The following is a 14,301-nucleotide window of genomic DNA, read 5'->3' as shown; positions in this document are numbered from 1 at the left end:
ATTAATCACTGATTTTTCAGCCAATTTGTCAGTTAACTACTACCACGTCTGGACATGATTAGTTAGCTTCACTGGGAGATACAGGGTGCCTTTTATAATGCTTCCACAGGATGAAATCCTAACACCAGTCAATCCTTTGAACATTTTGCAAGCAACTTACACACATGTTCATGGATGCTGCTAAAGGCTCTACTTTTTTTTGCTTTTACAGATTAAGTCTTCCTAGGAGAGACAGGCCAATAGCTTCTACAATACAACGTGCTCTTTCTTCGCCAGCAGACAGAGCACCATTAGCAATCGCGGGTCCCTGCGCTGTGTTTGGAAACACTTAACTAGCGGGATCGGTTTGAGGCTAAGATGAGGCATGATGTATGAGTCTTCTGACAAGGGGGCTGGCTCTGCTCATTTAATTGCGGTTGCTGCTCCTATGATGTGGAAACCTGTCTATTAGAAAACATATTTCACAGGTGACTAAACAGCCATCAGATGGTAACAACTTTCATTTGTTACTGACCTCCCTTCTCTGCCACAATGTAAGGGTGAATGGCCTGATATCCCATTGTCAGTCCAGAGCAAAACACTTCCTGCTTTGCATAGTGAATTATAAAATACCTCCAACATTTTTCAGATTGGGTTGAAACTAGCATTTTCTCATCTAGGCATCAGCCTCATAGAAGAACGTCAGATTTTTCACTATTCAATTACACAACGTTTGAGGGCATTTTGGACCATGATTGTAGAGCACATCACTACGTTTTTCTACACAGAAGGTTTTACTCGGGTCCCTGTCCCTCAAACAGAACATCATGGGCCAAAGTGACTTGGTATTTCATAGAGACAGGATCACAGCCTTTTCTAAGAAACTGGTATAACAGTGACTAGACTAAAACTAGTCCTTCCAGTGATGGACTGAAAGGCAACTCCGCTACTAAAATCAAATACAGAACTGAGCAGAGCTACTTTAAACTGAGGATCCTATAAAGAGACCTCAACAACTTTTATACTCTCCCAGACTTTGGGCTCCACCAATGACATAACGAATTCAGAAAGCCACACAACAAACCCATCTCACTAAGCCCTCTCCATCTGGTTGGCCACGTATCTTCCAGCCAGACATATACGTATCACATGGGAAGAAGAAACTTTCCTTTCCACGGTGAACAGCCATTTGGTTGTTACAAAGATTTTGTGTTCAGTCCGCAGAGCATTCACAGTCATTTCACAACCCTAGCTATAGAACGCCTTACTCTCGGATAGCATTCATACAATTTAATACAATAAACAGTGGAGAGTACAAAACCTGTGGTGAATCCTACTCTGATGACAATCGCAGAACTTTTACTTTTGACTTACATTTAGATTTCTTAAATGCAACCTTCCAGCAAGCACAGTAACACGCACACAACCAGCTGCACGGCCACATCTCCAAAGAAACACACCAGCAATCCAGGCCACCACACCCCAAGAGCCTAGCTCTGTCACACTTCCCAGCCTCTAGCCATCTCCAGCAGTATGGAACAACTGGCCTTTCCAAAGTGATGGTGTCAAAGAGGGCTTTGAACATCTGTAGAACAACAAGGTCTGTCACAGCATCTGTCAGGAGCAAGTTCCCAAGGTCAAGGACCCTCATCAAGAATACTGACAACAGCTCCCTGACATTTAACCCTTAAAGCGTTTATCCTTCTGGAAAGAGACAATCTCTGAAAAAAAGCATACAGCAAACAATGATTTTGGCAAACTTTCCGCTCAAGGCCAACTACTGAAGCACAACAGTGCTAGTCTATGTAAAATTTTCAGACCAGATAAAAATAAGTCTTAATATCTCTACAAGAGTCCTTTTTTCAGAAGTGTTACTGATCAAGCAAATCAGTTTTCTATGGTTGCTCCTTAGAAAAGACTGGATCTAAAATAAACCCAATAACAAATATCAAGGGGTTTATATTATTTTCAGGTATAATATGGTAGTTGTAGTCAGCTTTTCATACGATCTTGCACTCTAAATATGTCACTGTGAGTTCTACTGGAGGAAGACAGCATTTAATATGAAATTATGTGATTAAGCACATGAAGGGTTTGCTGTATCTGAACCCTTTATTGTAAATTGTTTGTGGCGCAAATTTCATCCTGTGCCACTCCTTTTATTAGCATCATTTTCAAGACGTACAGTGTCACTGGAAGAAATACTCTTAACTTCAGTAACCAATTAAAAACCTTTAGAAAAAAAATATTAAAACTTTTCTGTTTGTGTCATGGATTGGTTCATACCTAAATATGAATATGAATTACAGAATTTTAAGGAATCTCAAAACAAATTAACATATAAATGGTATGCAGAACAATTGCTCTGAATTACTACCAGCAAAATCAAAACTCAACAGTTTTTAGTTATGTAAATTGGAAATGTAGTGGCAGCACTGCAAAGGGGAGCCTAAGAAGTGCAAAGTTCAGGGAAAAGCCATGCATGCATCTGCTCCAAAAATAACCATGGTCAGATAAAAGTCTGAATGCAATTATTTGGGGTGAATATTGTACACAGGCCACTGCACTAAGCTTCTATAATTAAACAAGGCAAAAGTTCAGATGGTGCCTAATAAGCCATTTACTACATTAATTATATTCAAGTGTGGCAGTCTAATGCTTAGTAATAACTAACAACAAGGGAAATAATTTAAAGAAAGTATCTGATGTTGTAAATTTCTTTCTTTTTCATTCATCAGTACCAGTGTTGCCAACCAGCCTTTCTAACACACTTCAAACACATGAAAGGGATACTGCTTAACGTCAGGAAGAGCTATTTAAGGGTTGTAAACCTTTATGCTGAGGAAGCCAACAGTCTTACTTGACAAAAATGATTTCTACACTGCAAAACTAGTAGCAAAGTCAGATTTTCCATTCCTTGAAGCAAGTCCCAAAGTTCCAATGCCACAGAGGCAAGCAGTTTCTTTTTTTTTTAGCAACAACAGCATCTCAACAGACCTTCACAGAACAACAGATTTCCCACTGACCCTGTTCCCTGGATTTGCCTTCACACTGATCACACAGCCTTTCAGGGCATCTGTGATTTTAATAGTATTTGCAGCAATTTCTTAACAAGATAATTAATATTAGAAAGGTATTTAATATATTTTGGCTTCTTTTAATGCCATTAGTAGCTAAATACATGGAAAATGAGCCTGTACCATATGCCCAAGCACTTCTCTGTAGACCACTAGCCAATTCCCTAGCAAATACGGAGAAGTTTCCAAAATGCAATCTGAAAATTACTGCAGAGAGATTTGCTTACTATTTCTGATGGACCAGTAGCATTCCAACAACTTATGTAAAATCCAGCATGCTCCAATAGCATATGCAGTAATCAATTCACAATGCAATTGTTAGGATGCTACCAATAGGATGCTGTTCTATCTCATTTCACTAATCTGCAATAGAAAAAAAATCATTCTGAATTGTTACAATTATTTTCTATTTCGTTTTAATTTTAAATCAGAAAACAGTCTCTCTAGATTTTATTTATGCACAACTCTACAATTAACCTAAGAGTGCATAAAACAATCATTCTGCAGATTTAAAATGACAAAAGGTGAACATACAACTTTATCCATGATGTCACTCCACTAGGACGTTTACATATGCAACTCCAACATCCTTTTAGGCTACTTTTATAAAGTTTTTGTAACACTTTCCCTATTGTTTGGCCTTTTTTTTTTTTCATTTCCTCTGTAGAAAATACATCACAAAACATAGATGTAGGGTCTGTAACCTTGCAACAAACCTGTAACATTTTGTATACATCCTCCAACTCTGAAAGTGCAGTGTTGGACAATGCTGGGAAATCCTGTCCTCTGCCCAGATGAAGTGTAGAACAGAAAAGAGTTCTCTGACTACCACACTAGGAGTTGAAGAGGTGAAGGCTTCTGCCTACAAATAGTTCGAAGTCTTCACTTGCGATATTTCAAAACGAGCACTTACATAGCAAATTGCAAGAGGAGCCCTGCCTCCTGCAGCAGGGGTGTCTGCAAAGACACCTCTTTGTTGTCAGCTGCAGAAATTAGTGTTGAATGTCCTTGGGTTTGAATACACAGACAGGACCTCACCTCCAGACCCTTTATCACAGCTTCTCAGTCAGCAAATACAGCACATCTTTTCCCAGTAGTGCAGCGTTTGATCTTAGCAAGCCACATACAAAACCAGCAGGCAGCATTTCAAGCAGTATTTTAATCAGAAATGCATAAGTAAGAAAAATACCTCTAAACTATAGTTCGAATTTATAAAAATAATAAACCCTCTCTTAAAAAACAAACAAACAAAAAAAACCCAGAAAAAACTCATTACAAGAACTTCATCCTTAAATGGAAAAAATGTAGTAATTCTTTCCCTATATCCAACAGCCCCACATTATCAAAACAAGCTGAATTACTTTCACGAGTTTACCAAACAAACAAACAAAAAAGATACATACATACATATATAAGTATTAAAATTACCTGGATGCAAAAACCACGCCTAAAATGTTTCATTGCAAAAGGGTTAAAGTTCAGAAAGTTTGCAAGACTGAAAAAGGAAAATCAGATTGAAAAATGTGCGAAAACCATAACCTTGAGCTTTGTCGCTGCCTTCTGCCTATCTCTTAACAGTTCCTTACACGTGAAGAAATGAGATGACTAAACCTTACTCCAAAAGATCACCTAAATTACGTGAATGAGTAATTTTTCTAGTACCAAATGAAACACATTGCCATGACAAAATGAACTACAAATGGTACAGTTGAGTACTAGAGATGAGAACATTACCGATAAAATACAGAGACCACTGAAGTGATCTACACTGCTTATTAGAGGTAAATTCGCCGAGACTCTTTTCTTCTGAGAATTCTGATTTTTATATGCTAACACAGCTGCCTAACTATTGATAAGAGCAATCTGCAAGAGCAAATATAGAACTAACAGAACAGCCTTGAAAAGCAACCACAGAAAAGACTCTAATTTAAATTCCTGGAAAGCACTACTTCTCTAAACGTATCTATTCAAGCCCTCTTGTGAAGGCGAACCCTCCTAAAACACACTCCGCACGCTCCCCGCCTGAAATCTGTAGAGGCAAGAAGCCACTAAGCTGTGCCACTGAGAACCCATGTGGCTTCACCTACAGGATTTTCCTCCCCGCAAACGCTGCACAGCAGAAATCCTCCTCTTCACCACCACCACCACCGCCCCCCCCCCCAAAAAAAAAAAAAAAAAAAAAAAAAAAAAAAAAAAAGAGAAGTGCTCTCGGCCCGGGGGTGCCACTACGTACCGCCGGGCTCTCAGGGCTCTCTGGGGGCCCTGCCCCCCGAGGTGCAGCAGCCGGGGCGGCGCGGGCGCTCCGCCTCGCCGCGTCCCACGCGGTGCCGCTCCCCCCGCATGGTGGTGGTGGCCGCCACACGCACAAAGCGCAGGGCGCGGGCACCGCCGGGGGCGGGCGGCACCGCGGCTCCCGCCCGATCGCAAGCGGCACCGGCACCGGCGCCGGGAGATGTCACGGGCGGCGGGCGGCTCGCAGGGGCGCAGCGCAGCACGGCTCGGCTCGGCTCGGCTCGGCTCAGCTCAGCTCAGCACCGCCCCCCGCCCCCCGGGCGCTGCCCTCCCCCCGGAGCCACCGCCCGCCGGGGCCGCCCCCCGCACGCGGCCGAGCGCCCCCCGCGCCGCCGCCCGGCCCCTCCCGGGATGGGGCTGCCCCCGCCCCCGGTACCTCGCGGGCGGGGCCGGGCGCTACGGCGGTGGGGCAGGAGCTTGCGCGGGCTGACGGGCGGAGGGGGCCGGGGCCGGGGCCGGGGCCGCGGCGTGGCGGGCATGCCGGGGCTGCCCCGGGGCCGTGCCGCGCTCTCCCGGCTCATTGTTCGCGAAGGGCAGCGGCGGGCGGGGCGGCCCCGGCGGGAGGGGCGGGCGCTGCGGCGGGAGGGGGTCACTCCGGCGGCGGGGGAAGCGCCGCACCTTCCTCCGCACGGGCAGGGGTTCGGCGGCAGCGCTGCATCTTTCCCCCTGGGGGGAATGTGTGGGGCCGGCGCGGCGGGGCATCGTCCCCCGCGCCGACCGGGGATGAGGGGATGCGCGGGGATGGGCTGCTGGCGTTGCGCCTTCCCCCGCTGTGGTGTGGGGGGGCCGGGGAGCCGCGCTACACCTTCAGGGCTCTGTGCTGGAGAAGTTCAAAGCGGCGGGGGAGGGTGGGAGGTGCGTGGGCTGGGGCCGGGCCGGGCCGGCAGCCTTCTCGCCTTGTCCCTGTGTCCCTGGCCCGCCGAGCGCGGGGAGCGCCGCGGGGCTTCGGCATCGGGACCCCGGCGGGGCCGGCCGGAGAGCGGGGGTTCTCTGTGGCCGGTCCGGAAAGTCGAAGGCATAGTCCTTTATTCAGCCCTTCCCCATGAGCCGGGCCGGTGGGACTCCCGCAGCTACGCAGTGTGGAAGCGCCGCAGCCGGCTTTGGCTTTTTTAAGATTAGGCTCCGTTAATTAAAGAAATATTTTAAGCTTAAAGGTCTTCTGAGAAGAAACACATTAACTCGCTCATCAAGCGGGCAGAAAAACAATGTGATGTAGCGCTGTTAGATCAGCGATCACAAAGGAAAGGAGAGATCAGAGAGATGCTACCAGAGCTGCGGTAAATGCTCCCTACCGCCGCCGGACCCATACGGCACTACTCGCTCCGGTGGAGCTTCCAGTGTCTATCTAGCGGCACAGGAAGAGAGAAATGTTTGCGGTGCAGTCGTTGCTATCCTTTCTAAGCTTGCTGAACGACTAAAAGTACCTTAAAGCATATGTTACTTTTTGTTCAAATTTAATAGTAGTTTACTTTGCAAATGGCCTAAGTAGGTCTTTGCTTACAAAGTATGGGGTAATGACAGATGACCTTTTTTTTTTTTTTTTTTTTGTGCTGAATCTATGCTCTAAGATAAGCATCTGTGTAAATGCATCTGAGACTGTAGCTTCTTTGTGCCCATATTTGTAAAGTGTAAGATGATCGGAACAGCATGCCTGGAAAAGGCACGCCTTCAAAGCTGTGAAACAAGTGTCGAAATAAAAGCCATTAGAGCTAAAGGAAAAAAAGGTGCAATTTGCTAAATTAAGAGGTAACATCACAAGGATGTGAAAGACAAAACACAATCAAGAATAGGTTAACAGTTTAAAAACGATTGTTGTGATAACACTTCATGCCAAAAGCAAATAATGATTGTAAAGAGTTCATCTACTTCCCTTTAATTGAGGAATTTCATGAATTGCAAAGCAATTTATGAATAAAAATAACATATTTTCACCTCAGTCTAGGACATTGCAAAAATAAATTTCAAATCTAGAGCTAGTTTCAAAAATGTAAAAATCCTCATTTATCAGTGAGATACAATGTGATGCAAATGGGTTGTCTTACATATATAAAAAGAACAAAAATTCTGTTGAGACGCACTGTGATATAGATGTATCCACAAATTGGTTCTATGGGAACACTGCTGCTTGAGGGGTAGTCCTGTATAGCGTTCATTCAAAAATCTAGATTTATAAACATAATTAGCAACTAAGGGATGAATATTTTTCCATTTTTTTTCCCAGACTTGCTGTCTATAGAATAATATTCATGTGTTTTAAGAAGCAAAGTGAAAGGTGGATACTGCTAATTAAATTTTTAAAAATTATTTATTTAAATTTAAAGTAAGAATCTAAATCTGTACAACTCTACAGACATACCCATCTGTTACTATTTTAAAATGGGCTGTTTGTTAGTAGGCTTATTTTAATATACCAGTGAAATAGAACTTCAATTTGGAATAGAATGTAAATGAATAGCATAAATTAAGTGAATATTGCAGGGAAGCTGGTAACACTAATATATTATACGTGAGATAGTTTAAACACAATATCAGGAAAGCTTGTTGCCTGAAGACTTCCCATTTTTTCAGCAAAACACAGAATGGGCAGTTGGATTGGTGACAAATAACATTGGTTGAGCACAATTTTTATTGACTGCAGTGGGAGTCTCCCCAACACATCTAAATGTAAAATTTATCTGCAGAAGGCAGGAGGGGTTAGTTTGCAATCCAATAAGGTTTGCTTCAGCCTTTTACATCCTGCTTTTGGCTTAGACTCTGAACTCCATAATGGAAGAACTCTGCATCCTGTTTATTTTCAGCCACTGGCCTGATTCTGCCTTCAATTTCAGCGGAGTAATAAAGAACAGCTTTTCTGGAAGCCAGAAACTGAATTGGGATAAGGTCTGTGAGATCAATATTAGACCTCCATGATGTGAGAGCAGCCTGGGGAGGGATTTGAGATCAGAGGACAAAGTAATTGCTGGCGAGTCCAGAATGGTAAAGTATTTACTTTCGCACATTCACAGCTTGAAGAATTTGTCTTTTATATAAATTGATAGCAATAGGGTAAAGTTACACACAGTAGCTGTTGCTTTGTTATTGAGTTTGACGACTGATATAGATGCATCTATCACTTTGGTTTGCTACTGTGTTAGAGCAGTGCATATAAATAAAGGGGATAAATAACCTAATTTACTATGAGCAAGAGTCACAGTATATTAAAAATGGTGACACAGGGAAAGCTCTCGCCTCTCCTGGAAAAAGTTTTAAAACAGATCTTTGTAGTCATCATTTAAACTGGCAGGTACAGCACACAAAGGTCCTTAAAGCCCAAGCACAAGCTTATTTAACCTTTTCAAAATATATTCTTGGCTAATATGGCTCCACTGATGAAAAGGAGATTTTTTCCGTTGACTTTACCAAAGATGAATTTCATCCAAGTAATTGCGATTTTCTTTCAGAACTATTTTAGTTTTGAGCAAAAGAAGTACTATTAAGCTTGCATGAATGAGTAAGCATAGGTTACCCACAAATTGTGCTTCTCCCACTACTTATGGTTCCCTGAGATATTTTTCTTCCATTACTCCTGAAAGGGACATGTTAGGTGGATTACCACTGCCTTTCTGCAAACCCTCAAACAGCTTGGGGAAGTGTGCTTTCCCTGCTTGGGGCAGGAAAGGAAGCAGAAGGCTTCAGCCTAGTGCCTTCAGGACCTTGTGAGGCATTGAATCTTCTGGCTCTTCAGCAGTGCTGCCTCTAGGTAAGGCTCTTGTGGCTGGTCATTCCTCTCCTGCTGCATCCAGAGAGACCTGCAGTTATCACCTGCCATGGTTCTTGTTAGTGCTGCCCTGCCTTTTGTTTCATCAAACAGATTTTTATTAAGCTTTATTAAAGCTTTTATTTAAGCTGGAGATACTGTTGTTGGTTCTGCACACATCAGATGCATTTCAGTGGTGCGATTGTTCAGCTGCTCAGGTGGGTTTAGGATTGGAGCCTACAGATCTCAGTTAACAGCTCTCTCTTAGGAGAGACAGTGGCCTGGTTTCTTTTTCTCATACCTTCTCATGGCAGATGATTGGCAGAATTGCCTCCTCTCCAAAGCCAGATGCGTCTTTTCCCTTCAGAAACATCTTGACAAAATTCTCTTGGACTCAGTGGTGAGGTGGTTTAGTTTTTTATGTAGATTTGGCTGGGCTCGCAGGGCTTGTTGCATCCTGGCTGATGGGTACTGGTGTGTGTGTGTGTGTGTGCAAAGATTTTCCAAGGACTTTTTGATTGCGCAGAACTGACAGGGGAAAAAATAAGAGAAGAATGTTGGCCAGCATGTCATAGATAATCTCAGAAAGAATTCTGTGTGTATCCTGTTCCACATGTGTCTGAAGAGCCAGCCCAGTTGCTGTGTAGTGTTTCGTTGTGTCTTGGCAAGGTGCAGTAGGAAACACAATGAATTATGAATCCATAGTGTGCACTAAGTGTGAGTTGTACTGTCTCTGAAGTAGCTCTGGGACTCAAAGATATAATGGAAACCATTTCTTTCTAGTTTTCTCTGGTCTTGCGGGAAAGTGCTAACTTACTGCTGACCTGACCTGTATCAGTAAGTGATTCTTATCCTTCATTGCTGTCTTAAAAGTGGAACCTGATAAGCAGAGTCACAGCCTATTCTTTGCTTTCCTCTTCCTAATATTTGCCGTAGGAAGGAAGCATGGACTTCACATCTATCGCATGAACTTTGAACCACACCCAGATCATCTGTCCTTTTACTCTCTTGCACATGCAAGTCTCCTCATGATCCTTGTCAAGAATTCATATTTATGAGAAACAGTAAAATGCTGCAAGGAGAAGGCAAAGGTACAGGACCTACTTCAGCTTGGATTTTTCTGCCAGTTGTCATATTACTGCAGAAGTCATCCTCCAGCTGTGAAAAAGGGTGGTCTTCAGCTGCATTTGTAAAACACATGAGTAATAGGGTCAGGACTTCAAAATGAGCAGGGCTGGGAGCTCCTTTCTGTTCCCTCTGGTGCTCCATCCCGCTGACCTCAGCAGTCGTCCTCCAGCCAGTGTTTTCATGGCACTGCACAAGCATTATAGGCAGAGTCACACATTAAAGTCACAAACATCATAAATCTGAGTTCTTCATATTAACAAGATCACAAAGCCTACACAAGCAGAAGACTAGCACCCTAAGGACATAGGCAGTAAAACATTCCTAAAGGCTGGCTGCTTTGGTGAACTTGAAAAATATTCTCATCCACTTTCCTGCTGAAGCACTGGAAGTTTCTTTCGTTTTGTCCTCTGTTATACATTACTACTAGCATCACTCACTGGGTGCTAGGTGCCTTGACTCCTTGTCAAATTCTAATGGAAGTTGAAGATGCTAAAGTAATTCACAGCTTTTGGGGAATTTTTATTAAAAATCAGTCAGTGCCAGACTTCACTGGAATTCAAAACCTGAATATTCTGATATGTTAATAAACTTCTAGAGATAGATGAGTTTTGAAGCAAATTTTATACACAAAATTGCTTTGAATTAATTTCTGCCTGCACTCGGCACTGCTGTGATATATGGAAGCATTACTGATGAGCTGCAGTGAGCTGGCTCTTTGGTTGAAAAGGTTAACTGAAATAAACAGGGGTTTATGTGGCAGGTTTTTGAAGAAAAAAAATGTACCTCATCTGCTGAATCATCAAGATGGGAGAATGGAGAAAAAATTGGCTTTGGAATGACAGTTTTCTCAATGTATAGGGGGATACTTCCTTCCAAAGAAGAAATACATATTCGCCGGGACAGTGTTATCAGCAGGGAGACAAATACATATTCACTCCCTGAAACCTCTGCAGGCAGAGAGCCTGTTCTGCCCAGCCTGCCCAGTGCAGCACATGCTGGCTCAGAAGCAGCCCAGCCTGCGCATAGAGGGAGGCCAGGGCAGCGTGCAAGGCCAGAATTAATCTCTTCAGTCCAGGCAGCATGTGGCACCACAGTGAAGTGTGTACCTTCATGGATGAGAAGAAGCATCTCCTGTTTTACCACCTCTTCCCCTTCTCTGGCCTTCCAGTGACTACTGTGGAAGTCTGATATACGGCTCCTGTACCTGAAGGAATCTAGAAGATCCTTCCATTTGGAGGGCTGATCGCCACGACCAGCCTTCATCTCTATAGATTAAGGGTCTATAACCAAAAAATCAAAAAAGAGTGCCCTGATACCATTTGATGGGAAAGCTCTCCAAAATTCATCCTTAGTGCTTTCTCCTACCACAAGTGTCCTTCGTAGTGTTATCTGGCCAACAACATTTGCTGTTCAAGGGCAACATAGGGCAATCATAGTCTAAAGCAGGATTGCAGCTTTGCGGAAGTCACATACACTGGTTTCACCTGGTTAGGAACTGCAGAAGAAAGCTAGTTTTCTGAGAGGAATGATTTCATGCTTTGAAAATGGGTCATCATTTTCTTCTTGATTTAAAATGCAAGGGAGCTTTCCCAGGAGTAACTTGGTTGCTGGTTATTCATTGCTCCAGAACTGGTTATTGCTAGTACAGTGTTTCATGTAACTTTGTATCTGTCCTGGAAAATGCTGCCTTGCTTTCTGCTGCTGTACATGGACTGAAAAAACCCCACGGCTCCATCTCCTCTGCAGGGGAGTGCAGATAGATCAGTGTAGCAGAGCTGCTCTCATCGTGCATACTTTCCAAATGCTTTATGACAAGTAAAGAAATATGAACAGTGCTGTGGTTTAATGGCAGTTTGCATACATACAGGCAATGTATCGTACTTCAAATATGCAGATACTTTTTTTTTTTTTTTTTAAGATAGTTAAAATTGCAATCAATGTATGGGAAGGTTTAGCCAAATAGTGTCACAAAGTGAGTCAACAATTTTTCCCCTCCACTGTTAATAGGAAGAGTTGGCAAAGCCTATTCCTGTCTTGTTTTGGTATTTTCAGTTCAGAACTTTACAGTGAAAACATTACCTGGTTTGTTTAAATAATAAAGGCAGGAGTTCTGATGTCAATATGGGAAAACAATTCTTAGGCTGGTTGATTTTGTGTTCCACACCTTTTTGGAGACACCAAGTATACCATAGAATTTTACTCTACTTTGCAAGACTCTTGAATGTGTTGCAGTTACTTTTGCAAAGATGCTGAATATGTTGCTGAATTTGGTTGAAGTTGTTATATAAAAAATGAGAAAGTAAATAGAGACATATGAGAAAAACTGTGTTTTGAAATGGTGTCACTTTTCTGCAAGGAATAGTCATTGAGAAGACAACTTTAATTAAAGTCTTTATTTTCCACCACATTTCACAGTTTAAAGATAGTAAACAGGAAGCACTGTTTCCCATTTGGTGATAAAATTTACGCTTTCCCTGAAAAAAAACCAAAATAAAGACAATTTTGTGAGGGCATATTCTGCTCCTATATATACCAGCAGGTATAAAGAGGAGAAGGACTGTACTGTTGTCAGGACGTAGGTGGCATTTGAACACCTGTCACCATTGCTGCACGTCTCTTTTCCTGATTCTCTTGCTCTAGCTGATGTTGCCTAAGTCTTACTCATGTCTTCATGCACAGAAGTGAACTCTACTGTTTCTGTTTTCTATGCTCTTGTTGAAGGAAATGGATGCCCTTCTCTATCTTTCCATCCCCCCATCCAAACCTGCCCCTTTTATGTTCCAAAATTTTCTGCGGCTTTCTTCCTGTGGCAGTACCCTTCTCAAATTTGCAGTTTGCTCCAAGACAGAAATTTCTCTTTTTATGGCAAAAGGTGGATCAAGTTGTTAAAATCTTACTGAAAAGTTGAGGTCAATGTTTGAGAAGCATTGTTTTATTTTTCCTGATGTTTTTAAGGAAATGGCTACTCTTCCTCATGAGGAGCAGATACTTGAAACCCATATCCCAGTTGTATACCCTATGGCTTCTGGCTTGTGTCTAGTAAATGCTTCTCTTTCTCTCTGGATTTTGATCAAGAGTCTTGAACTGCAAAAGGAAATACCATTGAAACAGATGTGTTTCTATATTCATTAAATTGTAATTTTCTGGCAAAAATAACAGTTTGAAAAATTGTTGTCAAGACAGACTGACAGAGCATATATAGCTCTAAAAACAGAGAAGATGCTAAAGACAATTACTTGGGTCCAAACTCTGTTCTCAGCTTCAGAGGCAAAATATGGGTGCAGCTGAGGCCATGCACCCTTTGATTTGCCTGAGAAGTAAAGCATTTCCCCAAACAAGTGAATTGAATATTGTGTCCCTTTTAGTGCAGGGATGATTACACAACCCTGTTTATTCTCTGGGTTTTTTTTCAGCTCATCTATCATTTACAGCTCAGATTTCTGCAGTGATTTCACCAAGTTGGTTTGCTGTATAATGCAAAATGAAAGTCAAGTTAATTTCGCGCTCTACCCACCTCAGTCTGATTAACTCAAATTAAATTTTGTGCTAATAAGTCTGAGTGTGTGACCATAATTGGAAAGCCTTGAGTTCCTCTGACTGCAGAGAAAGTGCTGTTTTCCCCTGCATCATGAAAACATCTGAATCATAACATCTGGGAAATTTGCAACAAACAATGGTATCAATTTGGGGCCTCCATATAACGTTTTTCTGTTTCTCATCAGGGACTATGAATACACATCTATATCGCATTGCAGCTCTTGGAACATTTGGCCCATCTGCCCACCAGAGAAAAACTAAAAGAGCAGTGACACACACCTAATAAGGGGAAACTGCTGAACATCTGTGTTTCTCTATTACATGGAAATCCTCTTGGACTAATAACTGGCTGCTTTACCTTAAATAACTGGACAATTACTTAAATCTGTTACCAAGGTCTGAACGGGTCAAGTTGGTGGGAAGACTAGCTAAGGTTGCAATCATTCACCAGCCACTTGGAGAAAGAGAAAAAAACACAAAGTGAGAACTGAAAGTCTGGTGGGGAGGGAAGGGAAGGTTTGGGAAGGGAAGGTTTGGGAAGGGAAGGTTTGG

At 42.6% G+C, this 14,301-nt stretch overlaps 1 protein-coding gene across 1 annotated transcript in view; it reads right to left on the bottom strand.

Moving 5' to 3' along the window:
- Positions 1 to 5,354, bottom strand: part of ST6GAL2 (ST6 beta-galactoside alpha-2,6-sialyltransferase 2) — a 51,591-nt gene extending 46,237 nt beyond the window's left edge. The window contains exon 1 of the mRNA XM_027902108.1: positions 5,290 to 5,354. The gene's annotated coding sequence lies outside the window, so the exon portion shown is untranslated. The remainder of the gene's footprint in view (positions 1 to 5,289) is intronic.
- Between the last annotated feature and the right edge of the window lie 8,947 nt (positions 5,355 to 14,301).

Source organism: Empidonax traillii, unplaced genomic scaffold (genome assembly GCF_003031625.1).
Source record: "Empidonax traillii isolate 1590-97213 ecotype Southwest subspecies unplaced genomic scaffold, ASM303162v1 scaffold841:size302398, whole genome shotgun sequence".
In the NCBI taxonomy this organism is placed as follows: domain Eukaryota; kingdom Metazoa; phylum Chordata; class Aves; order Passeriformes; family Tyrannidae; genus Empidonax; species Empidonax traillii.
Note: the sequence above shows the minus strand (reverse complement) of the source record. Positions and strands in the feature narration are given on the sequence as shown.